At 41.7% G+C, this 25,173-nt stretch overlaps 1 protein-coding gene and 1 long non-coding RNA gene across 14 annotated transcripts in view; one reads left to right on the top strand and one right to left on the bottom strand.

Annotated features, from left to right (window-relative positions):
* The window catches only part of slc36a4 (solute carrier family 36 member 4), a 354,139-nt gene that overhangs the window by 263,730 nt on the left and 65,236 nt on the right, over positions 1-25,173 (top strand). The window lies entirely within an intron of this gene.
* LOC127908748 (uncharacterized) lies at positions 6,434-9,910 on the bottom strand. 9 transcript variants are annotated; one of them, XR_008068291.1, is made up of 6 exons: positions 9,764-9,910; positions 9,284-9,359; positions 9,056-9,207; positions 8,906-9,019; positions 8,830-8,867; positions 7,797-7,844 (listed from the first exon to the last, which is right to left on the bottom strand). It is a non-coding gene; the product is annotated as an uncharacterized LOC127908748 (long non-coding RNA). The 9 variants fall into 9 exon arrangements; XR_008068296.1 differs by lacking the exon at positions 9,284-9,359 and having other exon boundaries at positions 7,759-7,806; positions 9,726-9,910; XR_008068290.1 differs by lacking the exon at positions 9,284-9,359 and having other exon boundaries at positions 9,726-9,910.

The following is a 25,173-nucleotide window of genomic DNA, read 5'->3' as shown; positions in this document are numbered from 1 at the left end:
CATACATGCCCCCTGTTAACCTCTGTTGTTAGACTCACATACATGCCCCTGTTAACCTCTGTTGTTAGACTCACATACATGCCCCCTGTTAACCTCTGTTGTTAGACTCACATACATGCCCCTGTTAACCTCTGTTGTTAGACTCACATACATGCCCCTGTTAACCTCTGTTGTTAGACTCACATACATGCCCCCTGTTAACCTCTGTTGTTAGACTCACATACATGCCCCCTGTTAACCTCTGTTGTTAGACTCACATACATGCCCCCTGTTAACCTCTGTTGTTAGACTCACATACATGCCCCTGTTAACCTCTGTTGTTAGACTCACATACATGCCCCCTGTTAACCTCTGTTGTTAGACTCACATACCCCCTGTTAACCTCTGTTGTTAGACTCACATACATGCCCCCTGTTAACCTCTGTTGTTAGACTCACATACATGCCCCCTGTTAACCTCTGTTGTTAGACTCATACATGCCCCCTGTTAACCTCTGTTGTTAGACTCACATACATGCCCCTGTTAACCTCTGTTGTTAGACTCACATACATGCCCCCTGTTAACCTCTGTTGTTAGACTCACATACATGCCCCCTGTTAACCTCTGTTGTTAGACTCACATACATGCCCCCTGTTAACCTCTGTTGTTAGACTCACATACATGCCCCTGTTAACCTCTGTTGTTAGACTCACATACATGCCCCCTGTTAACCTCTGTTGTTAGACTCACATACATGCCCCCCCTCTGTTGTTGACTCACATACATGCCCCCTGTTAACCTCTGTTGTTAGACTCACATACATGCCCCCTGTTAACCTCTGTTGTTAGACTCACATACATGCCCCCTGTTAACCTCTGTTGTTAGACTCACATACATGCCCCTGTTAACCTCTGTTGTTAGACTCACATACATGCCCCCTGTTAACCTCTGTTGTTAGACTCACATACATGCCCCCTGTTAACCTCTGTTGTTAGACTCACATACACTCACCTGTTGTTAGACTCACATACATGCCCCCTGTTAACCTCTGTTGTTAGACTCACATACATGCCCCTGTTAACCTCTGTTGTTAGACTCACATACATGCCCCTGTTAACCTCTGTTAGACTCCTACATGCCCCTGTTAACCTCTGTTGTTAGACTCACATACATGCCCCCTGTTAACCTCTGTTGTTAGACTCACATACATGCCCCCTGTTAACCTCTGTTGTTAGACTCACATACATGCCCCCTGTTAACCTCTGTTAGACTCACATACATGCCCCTGTTAACCTCTGTTGTTAGACTCACATACATGCCCCCTGTTAACCTCTGTTGTTAGACTCACATACATGCCCCCTGTTAACCTCTGTTGTTAGACTCACATACATGCCCCCTGTTAACCTCTGTTGTTAGACTCACATACATGCCCCTGTTAACCTCTGTTGTTAGACTCACATACATGCCCCCTGTTAACCTCTGTTGTTAGACTCACATACATGCCCCTGTTAACCTCTGTTGTTAGACTCACATACATGCCCCCTGTTAACCTCTGTTGTTAGACTCACATACATGCCCCCTGTTAACCTCTGTTGTTAGACTCACATACATGCCCCCTGTTAACCTCTGTTGTTAGACTCACATACATGCCCCCTGTTAACCTCTGTTGTTAGACTCACATACATGCCCCCCCTCTGTTAACCTGCCCCCTGTTAACCTCTGTTGTTAGACTCACATACATGCCCCTGTTAACCTCTGTTGTTAGACTCACATACACATGCCCCTGTTAACCTCTGTTGTTAGACTCACATACATGCCCCCCCTGTTAACCTCTGTTGTTAGACTCACATACATGCCCCCTGTTAACCTCTGTTGTTAGACTCACATACATGCCCCCTGTTAACCTCTGTTGTTAGACTCACATACATGCCCCCTGTTAACCTCTGTTGTTAGACTCACATACATGCCCCCTGTTAACCTCTGTTGTTAGACTCACATACATGCCCCCTGTTAACCTCTGTTGTTAGACTCACATACATGCCCCCTGTTAACCTCTGTTGTTAGACTCACATACATGCCCCTGTTAACCTCTGTTGTTAGACTCACATACATGCCCCCTGTTAACCTCTGTTGTTAGACTCACATACATGCCCCCTGTTAACCTCTGTTGTTAGACTCACATACATGCCCCTGTTAACCTCTGTTGTTAGACTCACATACACATGCCCCCTGTTAACCTCTGTTGTTAGACTCACATACATGCCCCCTGTTAACCTCTGTTGTTAGACTCACATACATGCCCCCTGTTAACCTCTGTTGTTAGACTCACATACATGCCCCCTGTTAACCCTGTTAGACTCACCATGCCCCTGTTAACCTCTGTTGTTAGACTCACATACATGCCCCCTGTTAACCTCTGTTGTTAGACTCACATACATGCCCCCTGTTAACCTCTGTTGTTAGACTCACATACATGCCCCTGTTAACCTCTGTTGTTAGACTCACATACATGCCCCCTGTTAACCTCTGTTGTTAGACTCACATACATGCCCCCTGTTAACCTCTGTTGTTAGACTCACATACATGCCCCCTGTTAACCTCTGTTGTTAGACTCACATACATGCCCCCTGTTAACCTCTGTTGTTAGACTCACATACATGCCCCTGTTAACCTCTGTTGTTAGACTCACATACATGCCCCCTGTTAACCTCTGTTGTTAGACTACATGCCCCCACCTCTGTTGTTAGACTACATACATGCCCCCTGTTAACCTCTGTTGTTAGACTCACATACATGCCCCCTGTTAACCTCTGTTGTTAGACTCACATACATGCCCCCTGTTAACCTCTGTTGTTAGACTCACATACATGCCCCTGTTAACCTCTGTTGTTAGACTCACATACATGCCCCTGTTAACCTCTGTTGTTAGACTCACATACATGCCCCCTGTTAACCTCTGTTGTTAGACTCACATACATGCCCCTGACTTAACCTCTGTTGTTAGACTCACATACATGCCCCCTGTTAACCTCTGTTGTTAGACTCACATACATGCCCCTGTTAACCTCTGTTGTTAGACTCACATACATGCCCCCCCCTGTTGTTAGACTAACATGCCCCCTGTTAACCTCTGTTGTTAGACTCACATACATGCCCCTGTTAACCTCTGTTGTTAGACTCACATACATGCCCCCTGTTAACCTCTGTTGTTAGACTGCCCCACTCTGTTGTTAGACTCACATACATGCCCCCTGTTAACCTCTGTTGTTAGACTCACATACATGCCCCCTGTTAACCTCTGTGTGTTAGACTCACATACATGCCCCTGTTAACCTCTGTTGTTAGACTCACATACATGCCCCTGTTAGACTCACATACATGCCCCTGTTAACCTCTGTTGTTAGACTCACATACATGCCCCCTGTTAACCTCTGTTGTTAGACTCACATACATGCCCCTGTTAACCTCTGTTGTTAGACTCACATACATGCCCCTGTTAACCTCTGTTGTTAGACTCACATACATGCCCCCTGTTAACCTCTGTTGTTAGACTCACATACATGCCCCCTGTTAACCTCTGTTGTTAGACTCACATACATGCCCCCCTGTTAACCTCTGTTGTTAGACTCACATACATGCCCCCTGTTAACCTCTGTTGCTAGACTCACATACATGCCCCCTGTTAACCTCTGTTGTTAGACTCACATACATGCCCCTGTTAACCTCTGTTGTTAGACTCACATACATGCCCCCTGTTAACCCTGTTAACATACATGCCCCTGTTGTTAGACTCACATACATGCCCCTGTTAACCTCTGTTGTTAGACTCACATACATGCCCCTGTTAACCTCTGTTGTTAGACTCACATACATGCCCCCTGTTAACCTCTGTTGTTAGACTCACATACATGCCCCTGTTAAACTCACATACATGCCCCCTGTTAACCTCTGTTGTTAGACTCACATACATGCCCCTGTTAACCTCTGTTGTTAGACTCACATACATGCCCCCTGTTAACCTCTGTTGTTAGACTCACATACATGCCCCCTGTTAACCTCTGTTGTTAGACTCACATACATGCCCCCCCTGTTAACCTCTGTTGTTAGACTCACATACATGCCCCCTGTTAACCTCTGTTGTTAGACTCACATACATGCCCCTGTTAACCTCTGTTGTTAGACTCACATACATGCCCCCCCCTGTTAACCTCTGTTGCTAGACTCACATACATGCCCCCTGTTAACCTCTGTTGTTAGACTCACATACATGCCCCTGTTAACCTCTGTTGTTAGACTCACATACATGCCCCCTGTTAACCTCTGTTGTTAGACTCACATACATGCCCCTGTTAACCTCTGTTGTTAGACTCACATACATGCCCCCTGTTAACCTCTGTTGTTAGACTCACATACATGCCCCTGTTAACCTCTGTTGTTAGACTCACATACATGCCCCTGTTAACCTCTGTTGTTAGACTCACATACATGCCCCCTGTTAACCTCTGTTGTTAGACTCACATACATGCCCCTGTTAACCTCTGTTGTTAGACTCACATACATGCCCCCTGTTAACCTCTGTTGTTAGACTCACATACATGCCCCTGTTAACCTCTGTTGTTAGACTCACATACATGCCCCTGTTAACCTCTGTTGTTAGACTCACATACATGCCCCCTGTTAACCTCTGTTGTTAGACTCACATACATGCCCCCTGTTAACCTCTGTTGTTAGACTTACATGCCCCTGTTAACCTCTGTTGTTAGACTCACATACATGCCCCTGTTAACCTCTGTTGTTAGACTCACATACATGCCCCTGTTACCTCTGTTGTTAGACTCACATACATGCCCCCTGTTAACCTCTGTTGTTAGACTCACATACATGCCCCTGTTTCACATACATGCCCCTGTTGTCTGTTGTTAGACTCACATACATGCCCCTGTTAACCTCTGTTGTTAGACTCACATACATGCCCCTGTTAACCTCTGTTGTTAGACTCACATACATGCCCCCTCTGTTGTTAGACTCACATACATGCCCCTGTTAACCTCTGTTGTTAGACTCACATACATGCCCCCTGTTAACCTCTGTTGCTAGACTCACATACATGCCCCCTGTTAACCTCTGTTGTTAAACTCACATACGTGCCCCCTGTTAACCTCTGTTGTTAGACTCACATACATGCCCCCTGTTAACCTCTGTTGTTAGACTCACGAGCCTTCTCCCTTTACCTCTGTTGTTAGACTCATGTGCATGCCCCCTGTTAACCTCTCTTGCTATAGGCTCACGTGAGCACCATGCCTTAGCCACCATAGCTAGGCGTACGTACAGGTTCCTGCGTTAAGCCAGTGCTGCTATGGTTACCAGCATGTTTACATTAGCCGTTATCAGCATATTAATAACCTGTTTGTTCCGATATACAGCTAGCCTCTGTTGCTTGGCTCACTTTATGGCCCTATTATGCCCATGTGCACGTTCTGTCAGTCTTCATCAGAGTACAAGCCCACTCACATGCACACTCCTGGTCACATCTAACTCTAAACTGTCTGGCTCATACATAAAGCAGCACACAGTTGTAAACCATGACAACCAAACGTCATACAGTACATAACAGCTCCCTTTCATGCTCTCTCCTGCTAGTCTTCGTTGGCTAGTCTCACGTGCACACCTACCTCTGTCTGCCTCTAATCCCTTTCACGTGCACACCTACCTCTGTCTGCCTTTAATCCCTTTCACATGCACACCTACCTCTGTCTGCCTCTAATTCCTTTCACATGCACACCTACCTCTGTCTGCCTCTAATCCCTTTCACATGCACACCTACCTCTGTCTGCCTTTAATCCCTTTCACATGCACACCTACCTCTGTCTGCCTCTAATCCCTTTCACGTGCACACCTACCTCTGTCTGCCTTTAATCCCTTTCACATGCACACCTACCTCTGTCTGCCTCTAATCCCTTTCACATGTACACCTATCTCTGTCTGCCTCTAATCCCTTTCACATGTACACCTACCTCTGTCTGCCTTTAATCCCTTTCACATGCACACCTACCTCTGTCTGCCCCTAATCCCTTTCACATGTACACCTATCTCTGTCTGCCTCTAAGACTCACATGTACACCTACCTCTGTCTGCCTTTAATCCCTTTCACATGTACACCTATCTCTGTCTGCCTCTAATCCCTTTCACATGTACACCTATCTGTCTGCCTCTAATCCCTTTCACATCTACACCTATCTCTGTCTCCCTCTAATCCCTTTCACATGTACACCTATCTCTGTCTCCCTCTAATCCCTTTCACATCTACACCTATCTCTGTCTCCCTCTAACCCCTTTCACATGCACACCTATCTCTGTCTGCCTCTAATCCCTTTCACATGTACACCTATCTCTGTCTGCCTCTAATCCCTTTCACATGTACACCTATCTCTGTCTGCCTCTAATCCCTTTCACATGTACACCTATCTCTGTCTCCCTCTAATCCCTTTCACATGTACACCTATCTCTGTCTCCCTCTAATCCCTTTACATCTACACCTATCTCTGTCTCCCTCTAATCCCTTTCACATGTACACCTAGCCTCTGTCTGCCTCTAATCCCTTTCACATGCACACCTATCTCTGTCTCCTCTAATCCCTTTCACATGTACACCTACCTCTGTCTGCCTCTAATCCCTTTCACATGTACACCTATCTCTGTCTGCCTCTAATCCCTTTCACATGTACACCTATCTCTGTCTGCCTCTAATCCCTTTCACATGTACACCTATATCTGTCTGCCTCTAATCCCTTTCACATGTACACCTATATCTGTCTGCCTCTAATCCCTTTCACATGTACACCTATCTCTGTCTGCCTCTAATCCCTTTCACATGTACACCTATCTCTGTCTCCCTCTAATCCCTTTCACATGTACACCTATATCTGTCTGCCTCTAATCCCTTTCACATGTACACCTATCTCTGTCTGCCTCTAATCCCTTTCACATGTACACCTATCTCTGTCTCCCTCTAATCCCTTTCACATGTACACCTATCTCTGTCTGCCTTTAATCCCTTTCACATGTACACCTATATCTGTCTGCCTCTAATCCCTTTCACATGCACATCGACCTCTGTCTGCCTCTAATCCCTTTCACATGCACATCGACCTCTGTCTGCCTTTAATCCCTTTCACATGCACACCTACCTCTGTCTGCCTCTAATCCCTTTCACATGCACATCGACCTCTGTCTGCCTTTAATCCCTTTCACATGTACACCTACCTCTGTCTGCCTTTAATCCCTTTCACATGCACACCTATATCTGTCTGCCTCTAATCCCTTTCACATGTACACCTATCTCTGTCTGCCTCTAATCCCTTTCACATGCACACCTATCTCTGTCTCCCTCTAACCCTTTCACATGCACACCTATCTCTGTCTGCCTCTAATCCCTTTCACATGTACACCTATCTCTGTCTGCCTCTAATCCCTTTCACATGCACACCTATCTCTGTCTCCCTCTAATCCCTTTCACATGTACACCTATCTCTGTCTGCCTCTAATCCCTTTCACATGTACACCTATCTCTGTCTGCCTCTAATCCCTTTCACATGTACACCTATCTCTGTCTGCCTCTAATCCCTTTCACATGCACACCTACCTCTGTCTGCCTCTAATCCCTTTCACATGTACACCTATCTCTGTCTGCCTCTAATCCCTTTCACATGTACACCTACCTCTGTCTGCCTCTAATCCCTTTCACATGCACACCTACCTCTGTCTGCCTCTAATCCCTTTCACATGTACACCTACCTCTGTCTCCCTCTAATCCCTTTCACATGTACACCTACCTCTGTCTCCCTCTAATCCCTTTCACATGTACACCTATCTCTGTCTGCCTCTAATCCCTTTCACATGTACACCTACCTCTGTCTGCCTCTAATCCCTTTCACATGTACACCTACCTCTGTCTCCCTCTAATCCCTTTCACATGCACACCTACCTCTGTCTGCCTCTAATCCCTTTCACATGTACACCTATATCTGTCTGCCTCTAATCCCTTTCACATGTACACCTATATCTGTCTGCCTCTAATCCCTTTCACATGTACACCTATCTCTGTCTGCCTCTAATCCCTTTCACATGTACACCTACCTCTGTCTGCCTCTAATCCCTTTCACATGCACACCTACCTCTGTCTGCCTCTAATCCCTTTCACATGTACACCTACCTCTGTCTGCCTCTAATCCCTTTCACATGCACACCTACCTCTGTCTGCCTCTAATCCCTTTCACATGCACACCTACCTCTGTCTGCCTCTAATCCCTTTCACATGTACACCTACCTCTGTCTGCCTCTAATCCCTTTCACATGCACACCTACCTCTGTCTGCCTCTAATCCCTTTCACATGCACACCTACCTCTGTCTGCCTCTAATCCCTTTCACATGCACACCTACCTCTGTCTGCCTCTAATCCCTTTCACATGTACACCTACCTCTGTCTGCCTCTAATCCCTTTCACATGCACACCTACCTCTGTCTGCCTCTAATCCCTTTCACATGCACACCTACCTCTGTCTGCCTCTAATCCCTTTCACATGTACACCTACCTCTGTCTGCCTCTAATCCCTTTCACATGCACACCTACCTCTGTCTGCCTCTAATCCCTTTCACATGTACACCTACCTCTGTCTGCCTCTAATCCCTTTCACATGTACACCTATCTCTGTCTCCCTCTAATCCCTTTCACATGTACAATCTCTGTCTCCCTCTAATCCCTTTCACATCTACACCTATCTCTGTCTCCCTCTAATCCCTTTCACATGTACACCTATCTCTGTCTCCCTCTAATCCCTTTCACATGTACACCTATCTCTGTCTCCCTCTAATCCCTTTCACATGTACACCTATCTCTGTCTCCCTCTAATCCCTTTCACATCTACACCTATCTCTGTCTCCCTCTAATCCCTTTCACATGTACACCTATCTCTGTCTCCCTCTAATCCCTTTCACATGTACACCTATCTCTGTCTCCCTCTAATCCCTTTCACATGTACACCTATCTCTGTACCTCTAATCCCTTTCACATGTACACCTATCTCTGTCTCCCTCTAATCCCTTTCACATGTACACCTATCTCTGTCTGCCTCTAATCCCTTTCACATGTACACCTATCTCTGTCTCCCTCTAATCCCTTTCACATGTACACCTATCTCTGTCTCCCTCTAATCCCTTTCACATGTACACCTATATCTGTCTGCCTCTAATCCCTTTCACATGCACACCTATCTCTGTCTGCCTTTAATCCCTTTCACATGTACACCTATCTCTGTCTCCCTCTAATCCCTTTCACATGTACACCTATCTCTGTCTCCCTCTAATCCCTTTCACATGCACACCTATCTCTGTCTGCCTCTAATCCCTTTCACATGTACACCTATCTCTGTCTCCCTCTAATCCCTTTCACATGCACACCTATCTCTGTCTCCCTCTAATCCCTTTCACATGTACACCTATCTCTGTCTGCCTCTAATCCCTTTCACATGTACACCTATCTCTGTCTCCCTCTAATCCCTTTCACATGCACACCTATCTCTGTCTGCCTCTAATCCCTTTCACATGTACACCTATCTCTGTCTGCCTCTAATCCCTTTCACATCTACACCTACCTCTGTCTGCCTCTAATCCCTTTCACATGTACACCTATCTCTGTCTCCCTAATCCCTTTCATGTCTGTCTCCCTCTAATCCCTTTCACATGTACACCTATCTCTGTCTCCCTCTAATCCCTTTCACATGTACACCTATCTCTGTCTCCCTCTAATCCCTTTCACATGTACACCTATCTCTGTCTGCCTCTAATCCCTTTCACATGTACACCTATCTCTGTCTCCCTCTAATCCCTTTCACATGTACACCTATCTCTGTCTGCCTCTAATCCCTTTCACATGTACACCTATATCTGTCTGCCTCTAATCCCTTTCACATGCACACCTATCTCTGTCTGCCTTTAATCCCTTTCACATGTACACCTATCTCTGTCTGCCTCTAATCCCTTTCACATGTACACCTATCTCTGTCTCCCTCTAATCCCTTTCACATGTACACCTATCTCTGTCTGCCTCTAATCCCTTTCACATGTACACCTATCTCTGTCCCTCTAATCCCTTTCACATGCACACCTATCTCTGTCTCCCTCTAATCCCTTTCACATGCACACCTACCTCTGTCTGCCTCTAATCCCTTTCACATGTACACCTACCTCTGTCTCCCTCTAATCCCTTTCACATGTACACCTACCTCTGTCTGCCTCTAATCCCTTTCACATGTACACCTATCTCTGTCTGCCTCTAATCCCTTTCACATGTACACCTACCTCTGTCTGCCTTTAATCCCTTTCACATGCACACCTACCTCTGTCTGCCTCTAATCCCTTTCACATGCACACCTACCTCTGTCTCCCTCTAATCCCTTTCACATGCACACCTACCTCTGTCTGCCTCTAATCCCTTTCACATGTACACCTATCTCTGTCTCCCTCTAATCCCTTTCACATGTACACCTACCTCTGTCTCCCTCTAATCCCTTTCACATGTACACCTACCTCTGTCTCCCTCTAATCCCTTTCACATGCACACCTACCTCTGTCTCCCTCTAATCCCTTTCACATGTACACCTACCTCTGTCTCCCTCTAATCCCTTTCACATGCACACCTACCTCTGTCTCCCTCTAATCCCTTTCACATGCACACCTACCTCTGTCTCCCTCTAATCCCTTTCACATGCACACCTACCTCTGTCTGCCTCTAATCCCTTTCACGTGCACCTCTTTCATTTGTGTGTGTATTTATGTCTGCCTCTAATAGCTAACCTCTCGTGCAAGCTCCTGTGATGGGTAACATATCTGTCCCTTTTGCTTTAATAGAGTGCACTCAGCCAGCCGAAGGAGCTATTTTAGGGAATATGTTTTTTTTGTTACCCCCTTCCTTCCCTGTGATTTTAGCAGACACGCACTTTCTCCTGCTATGCCTTGTCCGCTCAGTTCAAACCCCCACTGATGAGGAGTCAGGGACCTTCTTTCTCCCTCAGAGTTCATGCACCTAATGTCGAGCATTATTCCGTTTAAAATCTAACAAAAGGCCACGGAACTGTGCCGTGTTGAATCACCGGGGAGTCCAAAGAAAACATTACCGCAAGAAGAAGCTTCCTGTTTAGTTTTTATCCCGGTTGTTGATCTGGGCTGTTTAGTTTTTATCCCGGCTGTTGATCTGGGCTGTTTTGTTTTTATCCCGGCTGTTGATCTGGGCTGTTTACTTTTTATCCCGGCTGTTGATCTGGGCTGTTTACTTTTTATCCCGGTTGTTGATCTGGGCTGTTTTGTTTTTATCCCGTCTGTTGATCTGGGCTGTTTTGTTTTTATCCCAGCTGTATTATCCCGTCTGTTGATCTGGGCTGTTTAGTTTTTATCCCGGTTGTTGATCTGGGCTGTTTAGTTTTTATCCCGTCTGTTGATCTGGGCTGTTTTGTTTTTATCCCGGTTGTTGATCTGGGCTGTTTTGTTTTTATCCCGGTTGTTGATCTGGGCTGTTTTGTTTTTATCCCGGCTGTTGATCTGGGCTGTTTTGTTTTTATCCCGGTTGTTGATCTGGGCTGTTTTGTTTTTATCCCGGTTGTTGATCTGGGCTGTTTTGTTTTTATCCCGGTTGTTGATCTGGGCTGTTTTCTTTTTATCCCGTCTGTTGATCTGGGCTGTTTTGATTTTATCCCGGCTGTTGATCTGGGATGTTTTCTTTTTATCCCAGCTATATTATCCCAATTGTTGATCTGGGATGTTTAGTTTTTATCCCAGCTGTTTTATCCCGGCTGTTGATCTCGGCTGTTTTGTTTTTATCCCGTCTGTTGATCTGGGCTGTTTAGTTTTTATCCCGTCTGTTGTTCTGGGCTGTTTTGTTTTTATCCCAGCTGCATTATCCCGTCTGTTGATCTGGGCTGTTTTGTTTTTATCCCAGCGGCATTATCCCGTCTGTTGTTCTGGGCTGTTTTGTTTTTATCCCAGCTGTATTATCCCGTCTGTTGATCTGGGCTGTTTTGTTTTTATCCCAGCTGCATTATCCCGTCTGTTGATCTGGGCTGTTTTGTTTTTATCCCAGCTGCATTATCCCGTCTGTTGTTCTGGGGTGTTTTGTTTTTATCCCAGCTGTATTATCCCGTCTGTTGATCTGGGCTGTTTTGTTTTTATCCCAGCTGCATTATCCCGTCTGTTGATCTGGGCTGTTTTGTTTTTATCCCAGCTGCATTATCCCGTCTGTTGTTCTGGGGTGTTTTGTTTTTATCCCAGCTGTATTATCCCGTCTGTTGATCTGGGCTGTTTTGTTTTTATCCCAGCTGTATTATCCCGTCTGTTGATCTGGGCTGTTTTGTTTTTATCCCAGCTGTATTATCCCGTCTGTTGATCTGGGCTGTTTTGTTTTTATCCCAGCTGTATTATCCCGTCTGTTGATCTGGGTTGTTTTTTTTTATCCCAGCTGTATTATCCCAGCTGTATTATCCCGTCTGTTGATCTGGGCTGTTTTGTTTTTATCCCAGCTGTATTATCCCGTCTGTTGATCTGGGCTGTTTTGTTTTTATCCCAGCTGTATTATCCCGTCTGTTGATCTGGGCTGTTTTGTTTTTATCCCAGCTGTATTATCCCGTCTGTTGATCTGGGTTGTTTTGTTTTTATCCCAGCTGCATTATCCCGTCTGTTGATCTGGGTTGTTTTGTTTTTATCCCAGCTGTATTATCCCGTCTGTTGATCTGGGTTGTTTTGTTTTTATCCCAGCTGTATTATCCCGTCTGTTGATCTGGGTTGTTTTGTTTTTATCCCAGCTGTATTATCCCGTCTGTTGATCTGGGTTGTTTTGTTTTTTATCCCAGCTGTATTATCCCAGCTGTATTATCCCGTCTGTTGATCTGGGTTGTTTTGTTTTTTATCCCAGCTGTATTATCCCAGCTGTATTATCCCGTCTGTTGATCTGGGCTGTTTTGTTTTTATCCCAGCTGTATTATCCCAGCTGTATTATCCCGTCTGTTGATCTGGGCTGTTTTGTTGATATTGGGACATGCCTGTGGCTTCCTCTCCTCTCTCAACAATCAGCTTTTCTGGCAGGCCACGCGGATTAGTTGTGTAATTCAATGCTCCTTGGAAATCCCCCTCTGAAAAACGGATAGGACAATGTCACTCCGAAATAGGATGAAGATTGAAAGTGTTGTGTTCTATGTAGTATATGTCTAAGAGTGGCAGTGGGGATTGAAAGCTGTTCTTTAGGATAGAAGATCAGGGTTTTGCTGATATCACATAGCTTAGCTATTTGTTTTCAAATCACACTGGTTGGCCATTGTTCTTCAGTAAGCTTTTATTTATATTTATTTGATTCCTTTCGTAGAGGCGTTCATACAGACAGAATTATATTTAAGCAATAAGGCCCGAGGGGGTGTGGTATATGGACAATATACCACGGCTAAGGGCTGTTCTCTGCACGACGCAACGCAGAGTGCATGAATTCAGCCCTTAGCCCAGGGTGCCTTATTGTTATTATCATCTAGTTACCAATGTAATTAAAGCCATAATAATACATTTCTTATAATACGTATTGGGCTTATAGCTGTAATGGTCTTGTATAGGACCTATAGCTGTAATGGTCTTATATAGTATCTATAGCTGTAATGGTCTTATATAGTATCTATAGCTGTAATGGTCTTATATAGTATCTATAGCTGTAATGGTCTTATATAGTACCTATAGCTGTAATGGTCTTCTATAGTACCTATAGCTGTAATGGTCTTATATAGTATCTATAGCTGTAATGGTCTTATATAGTATCTATAGCTGTAATGGTCTTATATAGTACCTATAGCTGTAATGGTCTTGTATAGTACCTATAGCTGTAATGGTCTTCTATAGTACCTATAGCTGTAATGGTCTTATATAGTATCTATAGCTGTAATGGTCTTATATAGTACCTATAGCTGTAATGGTCTTATATAGTACCTATAGCTGTAATGGTCTTATATAGTATCTATAGCTGTAATGGTCTTCTATAGTACCTATAGCTGTAATGGTCTTATATAGTATCTATAGCTGTAATGGTCTTATATAGTACCTATAGCTGTAATGGTCTTGTATAGTACCTATAGCTGTAATGGTCTTCTATAGTACCTATAGCTGTAATGGTCTTATATAGTATCTATAGCTGTAATGGTCTTATATAGTACCTATAGCTGTAATGGTCTTATATAGTACCTATAGCTGTAATGGTCTTATATAGTATCTATAGCTGTAATGGTCTTATATAGTACCTATAGCTGTAATGGTCTTATATAGTACCTATAGCTGTAATGGTCTTATATAGTATCTATAGCTGTAATGGTCTTATATAGTACCTATAGCTGTAATGGTCTTATATAGTATCTATAGCTGTAATGGTCTTATATAGTATCTATAGCTGTAATGGTCTTATATAGTACCTATAGCTGTAATGGTCTTATATAGTACCTATAGCTGTAATGGTCTTATATAGTACCTATAGCTGTAATGGTCTTATATAGTATCTATAGCTGTAATGGTCTTATATAGTATCTATAGCTGTAATGGTCTTATATAGTACCTATAGCTGTAATGGTCTTGTATAGTACCTATAGCTGTAATGGTCTTCTATAGTACCTATAGCTGTAATGGTCTTATATAGTATCTATAGCTGTAATGGTCTTATATAGTATCTATAGCTGTAATGGTCTTATATAGTATCTATAGCTGTAATGGTCTTGTATAGTATCTATAGCTGTAATGGTCTTATATAGTATCTATAGCTGTAATGGTCTTATATAGTACCTATAGCTGTAATGGTCTTGTATAGTACCTATAGCTGTAATGGTCTTCTATAGTACCTATAGCTGTAATGGTCTTATATAGTATCTATAGCTGTAATGGTCTTATATAGTATCTATAGCTGTAATGGTCTTATATAGTATCTATAGCTGTAATGGTCTTATATAGTACCTATAGCTGTAATGGTCTTATATAGTACCTATAGCTGTAATGGTCTTCTATAGTATCTATAGCTGTAATGGTCTTATATAGTACCTATAGCTGTAATGGTCTTATATAGTACCTATAGCTGTAATGGTCTTATATAGTATCTATAGCTGTAATGGTCTTATATAGTACCTATAGCTGTAATGGTCTTATATAGTACCTATAGCTGTAATGGTCTTATATAGTATCTATAGCTGTAATGGTCTTATATAGTACCTATAGCTGTAATGGTCTTGTATAGTACCTATAGCTGTAATGGTCTTATATAGTATCTATAGCTGTAATGGTCTTATATAGTACCTATAGCTGTAATGGTCTTATATAGTACCTATAGCTGTAATGGTCTTCTATAGTATCTATAGCTGTAATGGTCTTATATAGTACCTATAGCTGTAATGGTCTTATATAGTACCTATAGCTGTAATGGTCTTATATAGTATCTATAGCTGTAATGGTCTTATATAGTACCTATAGCTGTAATGGTCTTATATAGTACCTATAGCTGTAATGGTCTTATATAGTATCTATAGCTGTAATGGTCTTATATAGTATCTATAGCTGTAATGGTCTTCTATAGTACCTATAGCTGTAATGGTCTTATATAGTATCTATAGCTGTAATGGTCTTATATAGTACCTATAGCTGTAATGGTCTTATATAGTACCTATAGCTGTAATGGTCTTCTATAGTACCTATAGCTGTAATGGTCTTATATAGTATCTATAGCTGTAATGGTCTTATATAGTATCTATAGCTGTAATGGTCTTATATAGTATCTATAGCTGTAATGGTCTTCTATAGTACCTATAGCTGTAATGGTCTTATATAGTATCTATAGCTGTAATGGTCTTATATAGTACCTATAGCTGTAATGGTCTTATATAGTACCTATAGCTGTAATGGTCTTATATAGTACCTATAGCTGTAATGGTCTTATATAGTATCTATAGCTGTAATGGTCTTATATAGTACCTATAGCTGTAATGGTCTTATATAGTACCTATAGCTGTAATGGTCTTATATAGTATCTATAGCTGTAATGGTCTTATATAGTACCTATAGCTGTAATGGTCTTATATAGTACCTATAGCTGTAATGGTCTTCTATAGTATCTATAGCTGTAATGGTCTTATATAGTACCTATAGCTGTAATGGTCTTATATAGTATCTATAGCTGTAATGGTCTTATATAGTATCTATAGCTGTAATGGTCTTATATAGTACCTATAGCTGTAATGGTCTTATATAGTATCTATAGCTGTAATGGTCTTATATAGTACCTATAGCTGTAATGGTCTTATATAGTACCTATAGCTGTAATGGTCTTATATAGTATATATAGCTGTAATGGTCTTATATAGTACCTATAGCTGTAATGGTCTTGTATAGTACCTATAGCTGTAATGGTCTTATATAGTACCTATAGCTGTAATGGTCTTATATAGTACCTATAGCTGTAATGGTCTTCTATAGTACCTATAGCTGTAATGGTCTTATATAGTATCTATAGCTGTAATGGTCTTATATAGTACCTATAGCTGTAATGGTCTTATATAGTACCTATAGCTGTAATGGTCTTATATAGTACCTATAGCTGTAATGGTCTTATATAGTATCTATAGCTGTAATGGTCTTATATAGTATCTATAGCTGTAATGGTCTTATATAGTACCTATAGCTGTAATGGTCTTATATAGTACCTATAGCTGTAATGGTCTTATATAGTATCTATAGCTGTAATGGTCTTATATAGTATCTATAGCTGTAATGGTCTTATATAGTACCTATAGCTGTAATGGTCTTATATAGTATCTATAGCTGTAATGGTCTTATATAGTACCTATAGCTGTAATGGTCTTATATAGTACCTATAGCTGTAATGGTCTTCTATAGTACCTATAGCTGTAATGGTCTTATATAGTATCTATAGCTGTAATGGTCTTATATAGTACCTATAGCTGTATCGGTCTTATATAGTACCTATAGCTGTAATGGGTACCTAGCTGCAATGGTCTTATATAGTATCTATAGCTGTAATGGTCTTATATAGTACCTATAGCTGTAATGGTCTTATATAGTACCTATAGCTGTAATGGTCTTATATAGTATCTATAGCTGTAATGGTCTTATATAGTATCTATAGCTGTAATGGTCTTATATAGTACCTATAGCTGTAATGGTCTTATATAGTATCTATAGCTGTAATGGTCTTATATAGTACCTATAGCTGTAATGGTCTTATAGAGTACCTATAGCTGTAATGAATGGTCTTATAGAGTACCTATAGCTGTAATGGTCTTATATAGTATCTATAGCTGTAATGGTCTTATAGAGTACCTATAGCTGTAATGGTCTTATATAGTATCTATAGCTGTAATGGTCTTATATAGTATCTATAGCTGTAATGGTCTTATATAGTATCTATAGCTGTAATGGTCTTATATAGTATCTATAGCTGTAATGGTCTTCTATAGTACCTATAGCTGTAATGGTCTTGTATAATATCTATAGCTGTAATGGTCTTATAGTATCTATAGCTATGGTCTTATATAGTATCTATAGCTGTTTTATATAGTACCTATAGCTGTAAGGGTCTTATATAGTATCTATAGCTGTAATGGTCTTATATAGTATCTATAGCTGTAATGGTCTTCTATAGTACCTATAGCTGTAATGGTCTTATATAGTATCTATAGCTGTAACGGTCTTATATAGTACCTATAGCTGTAATGGTCTTATATAGTACCTATAGCTGTAATGGTCTTATATAGTATCTATAGCTGTAATTTATTTGATATAGTATCTATAGCTGTCATGGTCTTATATAGTACCTATAGCTGTAATGGTCTTGTATAGTACCTATAGCTGTAATGGTCTTATATAGTACCTATAGCTGTAATGGTCTTATATAGTATCTATAGCTTAATGGTCTTATATAGTACCTATAGCTGTAATGGTCTTATATAGTACCTATAGCTGTAATGGTCTTGTATAGTACCTATAGCTGTAATTTATTTTATATAGTATCTATAGCTGTCATGGTCTTATATAGTATCTATAGCTGTAATGGTCTTATATATTACCTATAGCTGTAATGGTCTTATATAGTACCTATAGCTGTAATGGTCTTATATAGTATCTATAGCTGTAATGGTCTTATATAGTATCTATAGCTGTAATGGTCTTGTATAGTATCTATAGCTGTCATGGTCTTATATAGTACCTACAGCTGTAATGGTCTTCTATAGTACCTATAGCTGTAATGGTCTTATATAGTACCTATAGCTGTAATGGTCTTATATAGTACCTATCTGTAATGGTCTTATAGTATCTATAGCTGTAATGGTCTTATATATTACCTATAGCTGTAATGGTCTTGTATAGTATCTATAGCTGTAATGGTCTTATATAGTATCTATAGCTGTCATGGTCTTATATAAACTATAGCTGTAATGGTCTTATATAGTATCTATAGCTATGGTCTTATATAGTATCTATAGCTGTCATGGTCTTATATAGTAACTATAGCTGTAATGGTCTTATATAGTATCTATAGCTGTCATGGTCTTATATAGTAACTATAGCTGTAATGGTCTTATATAGTATCTATAGCTGTAATGGTCTTATATAGTATCTATAGCTGTAATGGTCTTATATAGTATCTATAGCTGTAATGGTCTTATATAGTACCTATAGCTGTAATGGTCTTATATAGTATCTATAGCTGTAATGGTCTTATATAGTAACTGTAGCTGTAATGGTCTTGTATAGTATCTATAGCTGTAATGGTCTTATATAGTATCTATAGCTGTAATGGTCTTGTATAGGACCTATAGATGTAATGGTCTTATATAGTATCTATAGCTGTAATGGTCTTATATAGTACCTATAGCTGTAATGGTCTTATATAGTATCTATAGCTGTAATGGTCTTATATAGTATCTATAGCTGTAATGGTCTTATATAGTATCTATAGCTGTAATGGTCTTGTATAGGACCTATAGCTGTAATGGTCTTATATAGTACCTATAGCTGTAATGGTCTTATATAGTATCTATAGCTGTAATGGTCTTATATAGTATCTATAACTGTAATGGTCTTATATAGTATCTATAGCTGTAATTTATTTTATATAGTACCTATAGCTGTAATGGTCTTATATAGTACCTATAGCTGTAATGGTCTTATATAGTACCTATAGCTGTAATGGTCTTCTATAGTACCTATAGCTGTAATGGTCTTATATAGTATCTATAGCTGTAATGGTCTTATATAGTATCTATAGCTGTAATGGTCTTATATAGTACCTATAGCTGTAATGGTCTTGTATAGTACCTATAGCTGTAATGGTCTTCTATAGTACCTATAGCTGTAATGGTCTTATATAGTACCTATAGCTGTAATGGTATTGAGTTGATGATAGCTGTACCATTACAAAGTTGTGTGGTAGTTTGAAAGAGACTGCCCGAGTTGTTGGAGGATAAGTACAATGCCATAAAGTGAATTAGTCAAGACACACTGACTGATCAGCTATAAAAATGTTATTGTCCATTGGTCGACCCCCCCACCTTTACTTTTCTCTACCTTTGTGTTTCAACCTCATCCTAATTCACTTTCTCTGCCTTTGTTTCATCCTAATTCACTTTCTTACTATTCCCTTTCTGTTTTTCTCTCTTTCTATGCTATCAAACTAAAGGAGTAATTAACCTGATGAATGAGCTCGTTAAATCCTGTATTAAACAGAGAAGGATTCATACTACAGCTTGAGAGAGAGAGACCGAGAAAGAGCGAGAGAGACTGAGATATGGAGAGAGACTGAGATATGGAGAGAGACCGAGATATGGAGAGAGACCGAGATATGGAGAGAGACCGAGATATGGAGAGAGACCGAGATATGGAGAGAGACCGAGATATGGAGAGAGACCGAGATATGGAAAGAGACCGAGATATGGAAAGAGACCGAGATATGGAGAGAGACCGAGATATGGAAAGAGACCGAGATATGGAAAGAGACCGAGATATGGAGAGAGACCGAGATATGGAGAGAGACCGAGATATGGAGAGAGACCGAGATATGGAGAGAGACCGAGATATGGAGAGAGACCGAGATATGGAGAGAGACCGAGATATGGAGAGAGGCCGAGATATGGAGAGAGACAGAGATATGGAGAGAGACCGAGATATGGAGAGAGACCGAGATAAAGAGACAGAGACCAAGACAGAGAGTGCGAGACCAAGAGAAAGAGAGAGAGACCAAGAAAAAGAGAGAGAGACCAAGACAGCGAGCGAGAGACCAAGAGAAAGAGCGAGAGACCAAGAGAGAGAAAGACCAAGACAGAGAGTGAGAGACCAAGAGAAGGAGAGACCAAGAGAAAGAGAGAGAGACCAAGAGAAAGAGAGACAAAGAGAGAGAGATAAAGATAGAGAGACCAAGCAAGAGAGACAGAGAAAAATATAGTTGATTGTCTATTATGGCATTTTGCAACAGGGGTTATGGACTACTTGGAAAACTGGAGTTATAACAATGTTATTTGGCATACATTTGGTTGATTCTACTGTTTGTGAGCAGGCAAGTTGAAGGGAAAGTATTTATGTAGAGTTTAAGTTCAGTAAATTTGACTGCTGGTCCACAAACCTCAGCGTAGTGCAGGTGGGGTCAAAGCATCACAAACACACACACACAGACACATACAGTACTGAAGAATAGGTGATGTCTCATTAGAGTCGCCGTCTCCCTCTTCAGTACTCAGAGATCACCCTCCCTATTACCAGGACCTTCTCCCTCTTCAGTACTCAGAGATCACCCTCCCTATTACCAGGACCTTCTCCCTCTTCAATACTCAGAGATCACCCTCCCTATTACCAGGACCTTCTCCCTCTTCAGTACTCAGAGATCACCCTCCCTATTACCAGGACCTTCTCTCTCTTCAGTACTCAGAGATCACCCTCCCTATTACTAGGACCTTCACTCTCTTCAGGACTCAGAGATCACCCTCCCTATTATCTTCTCCCTCTTCAGTACTCAGAGATCACCCTCCCTATTACCAGGACCTTCTCTCTCTTCATTACTCAGAGATCACCCTCCCTATTACCAGGACCTTCTCTCTCTTCAGGACTCAGAGATCACCCTCCCTATTATCTTCTCCCTCTTCAGTACTCAGAGATCACCCTCCCTATTACCAGGACCTTTTCCCTCTTCAGTACTCAGAGATCACACTCCCTATTACCAGGACCTTCTCCCTCGTTAATACTCAGAGATCACCCTCCATATTACCAGGACCTTCTCTCTCTTCAGTACTCAGAGATCACCCTCCCTATTATCTTCTCCCTCTTCAGTACTCAGAGATCACCCTCCCTATTACCAGGACCTTCTCTCTCTTCAGTACTCAGAGATCACCCTCCCTATTACTAGGACCTTCACTCTCTTCAGGACTCAGAGATCACCCTCCCTATTATCTTCTCCCTCTTCAGTACTCAGAGATCACCCTCCCTATTACCAGGACCTTCTCTCTCTTCATTACTCAGAGATCACCCTCCCTATTACCAGGACCTTCTCTCTCTTCAGGACTCAGAGATCACCCTCCCTATTTCCAGGACCTTCTCTCTCTTCTGTACTCAGAGATCACCCTCCCTATTACCAGGACCTTCTCCCTCTTCAGTACTCAGAGATCACCCTCCCTATTACCAGGACCTTCTCCCTCTTCAGTACTCAGAGATCACCCTCCCTATTACCAGGACCTTCTCCCTCTTCAGGACTCAGAGATCACCCTCCCTATTACCAGGACCTTCTCCCTCTTCAGTACTCAGAGATCACCCTCCCTATTACCAGGACCTTCTCCCTCTTCAGGACTCAGAGATCACCCTCCCTATTACCAGGACCTTCTCCCTCTTCAGGACTCAGAGATCACCCTCCCTATTACCAGGACCTTCTCTCTCTTCAGTACTCAGAGATCACCCTCCCTATTATCTTCTCCCTCTTCAGTACTCAGAGATCACCCTCCCTATTATCTTCTCCCTCTTCAGTACTCAGAGATCACCCTCCCTATTACCAGGACCTTCTCCCTCTTCAGGACTCAGAGATCACGCTCCCTATTACCAGGACCTTCTCCCTCTTCAGGACTCAGAGATCACCCTCCCTATTACCAGGACCTTCTCTCTCTTCAGTACTCAGAGATCACCCTCCCTATTATCTTCTCCCTCTTCAGTACTCAGAGATCACCCTCCCTATTATCTTCTCCCTCTTCAGTACTCAGAGATCACCGTCCCTTTTACCAGGACCTTCTCCCTCTTCAGTACTCAGAGATCACACTCCCTATTACCAGGACCTTCTCCCTCTTCAGTACTCCGAGATCACCCTCCCTATTACCAGGACCTTCTCCCTCTTCAGTACTCAGAGATTACCCTCCCTATTACCAGGACCTTTTCCCTCTTCAGTACTCAGAGATCACCCTCCCTATTACCTTCTCCCTCTTCAGTACTCAGAGATCACCTCCCTATTACCAGGACCTTCTCCCTCTTCAGTACTCAGAGATTACCCTCCCTATTACCAGGACCTTTTCCCTCTTCAGTACTCAGAGATCACACTCCCTATTACCAGGACCTTCTCCCTCTTCAGTACTCAGAGATCACCCTCCCTATTATCTTCTCCCTCTTCAGTACTCAGAGATCACCCTCCCTATTACCAGGACCTTCTCCCTTGTTAATACTCAGAGATCACACTCCCTATTACCAGGACCTTTTCCCTCTTCAGTACTCAGAGATCACACTCCCTATTACCAGGACCTTCTCTCTCTTCAGGACTCAGAGATCACCCTCCCTATTTCCAGGACCGTCTCTCTCTTCAGTACTCAGAGATCACCCTCCCTTATTACCAGGACCTTCTCTCTCTTCAGTACTCAGAGATCAACCTTTCGAGCATAGCTGACCTAAGTTGTAAATATAGAAAAAAGGAGTTGCCTGGTATGTATCTTTCAAATCTTGGAATGTTCTCAAATCATTACTGTCCATGATATTGGTAAGGGATTCCACATGTGGACCATTGGGGTTTGCAAAAGGCCGACCACCAGATTGCAAAGCGTTTTTGTGAAATATTGAAGCATGGGCATACCATTTTGATTCCCAGTTCCATTGTTTTTTAACATTTTGCACCAAATAGAAATTGTGTGAGCAATAATAGGACCAAAGTGTAGTTTACATTGTTTAAGGGACATATCAGTGAAGAGCACCTCTTCCAGGTCAATAGTAGACACCATATTCTCTCTGTACTCAGCCAGGGAGCAGAATAATCATATCTAAACCATTTTAGGAGGGGCAAATGCTAGTGCATGAAAATACAATTTAAAGTTCTGTACGGATAGTCCACCGTCTTTCCCTCTTTGTAAATTAAAACATGTAATCTGGGATCATTTACCTTGCCATATAAACTTTGAAACCACACTTTGAATTTTATAGGTAGAAGGGGGAGCCATGGGAGAACATTGAACACAGAAATGCAGCCGTGACAATACATTCATTTTGACAATAGTTATTCTGCTGGTTAAAGCAACTGGGATATTATTCCATTTATTGAGATCGGTTTGAATTGATTTGAGCGTTCTGTTAAAGTTTCTGACAATGGTTTTATCTAAGGAAGGAAATAAATCTACTCCCAAATATAAATGTTCTAAATATTTTAAATGGGAAACGATTGGGATTCCACCAGCAGAGATGGAGTCCTCCATCGTGGTCTTGAGAGGCAGTAGGGCTGATTTTGGTTAGATTAATTTAATCATTTGAGATGACGCTGAATTTATCTATGATCTTCATTGCATGTGGGAGCGATTGAGATACATTGTCTAGATATAGTAACATATCGTCTGCCTATAATAAGATGAAGTGAACACTAGATTTGTGAGAAATTGGTGTTATTTCCTTTGATTGACGAATTGCCTGGGCCAGCGGTTCCATGGATAATAAGAATAGCAAAGGCTAATTTGGATCGCCTTGTCTGCTCTTTTCACCTTTATTTAATCAGGTAAGCTAGTTGAGAACAAATCCTTCTAGTGATTCTGAGCAGAGCAGATATTGCCTGTTATAACAATGGCTGAGGGATTGGCATATAGTATTTTAATCATATTAATGAAATTGGAGACAATTCCCATATGTTCCTAACACAGACCAGAGATATGACTATTCTAGTCTAATGTATCAAAAGCTTTTTCTGCATGGAGAGATAATACAGGCAAAGGAGCTGTTGTTTCTGATGAAGCATCTCCTGATCAGCATGATGTGGTCCTTTGTAACTCAGATGGCAGAGTGTGGCGCCTGCAATGCCAGGATAGTGGGTTAGATTTCTGGGACCACCTGTGCGTAAAATGTATGCACTCATGACCGTAAGTAGCTTTGGATAAAAGCATCTGCTAAATGGCTATTATTATTATTGCTATTGTTATTATGCTACATATGATACACATCTGACTGAGTCTGAACTCTGAACACTCCAATTTGTCTATTGTTTATCAGAAAAACACTATGAAACTGATTTGAATTTCATGTGGTAATCAGGTGTTATGAACCAATGTGATTAGCACAGTGTTCAGCTGAATTCAATAATGTCTTGTTTGTGCCTTGTCTTTTTTTCTTCAGGGTTGAATACACGCCCTGGGCCATTTTAATCCTCAAACATCCTCTTTACCTGCTAACTGAATGAGTCTAGTTATGTAAGAACCAAATTAATGTTATTTTATTCATCATTTGTCTGTTGAATGAGCAGAACATACTGGGTTTCTCATCGTAACGCTCAGTCGGGTTACGGTGTAGTGTGGCATAACGTTGTTCAGGGTCAGGTCTGTGGCCTAGGCTCTCCAGTTTCCACCTTTCATCATTGTTTTGATGAAGAAACGGTGGACAGTGTGTATAACAACAATATGGCAAGTTTACAGGGAGAATCCCTAAAACATGCCTCTTCCATACAGCAATTACTTTTTTTTCATAGCAGGTTTGGAGAATTAGCATAGAAGTTAGGAAAAGGACAAGGGTTAGCGAACATGCTTTGTTAACCTGCTACGAAAAGTCTCTAGCACCGAAGTGGCATGTTTTTAGAGAGTCCTGTTTACAGCAGGAAGTTAGGAGAAAATTAGGGTAACCAGGATGTGTGACATT

This window comes from Oncorhynchus keta, chromosome 18 (assembly GCF_023373465.1).
Source record: "Oncorhynchus keta strain PuntledgeMale-10-30-2019 chromosome 18, Oket_V2, whole genome shotgun sequence".
Taxonomy (NCBI): Eukaryota; Metazoa; Chordata; class Actinopteri; order Salmoniformes; family Salmonidae; genus Oncorhynchus; species Oncorhynchus keta.
Note: the sequence above shows the minus strand (reverse complement) of the source record. Positions and strands in the feature narration are given on the sequence as shown.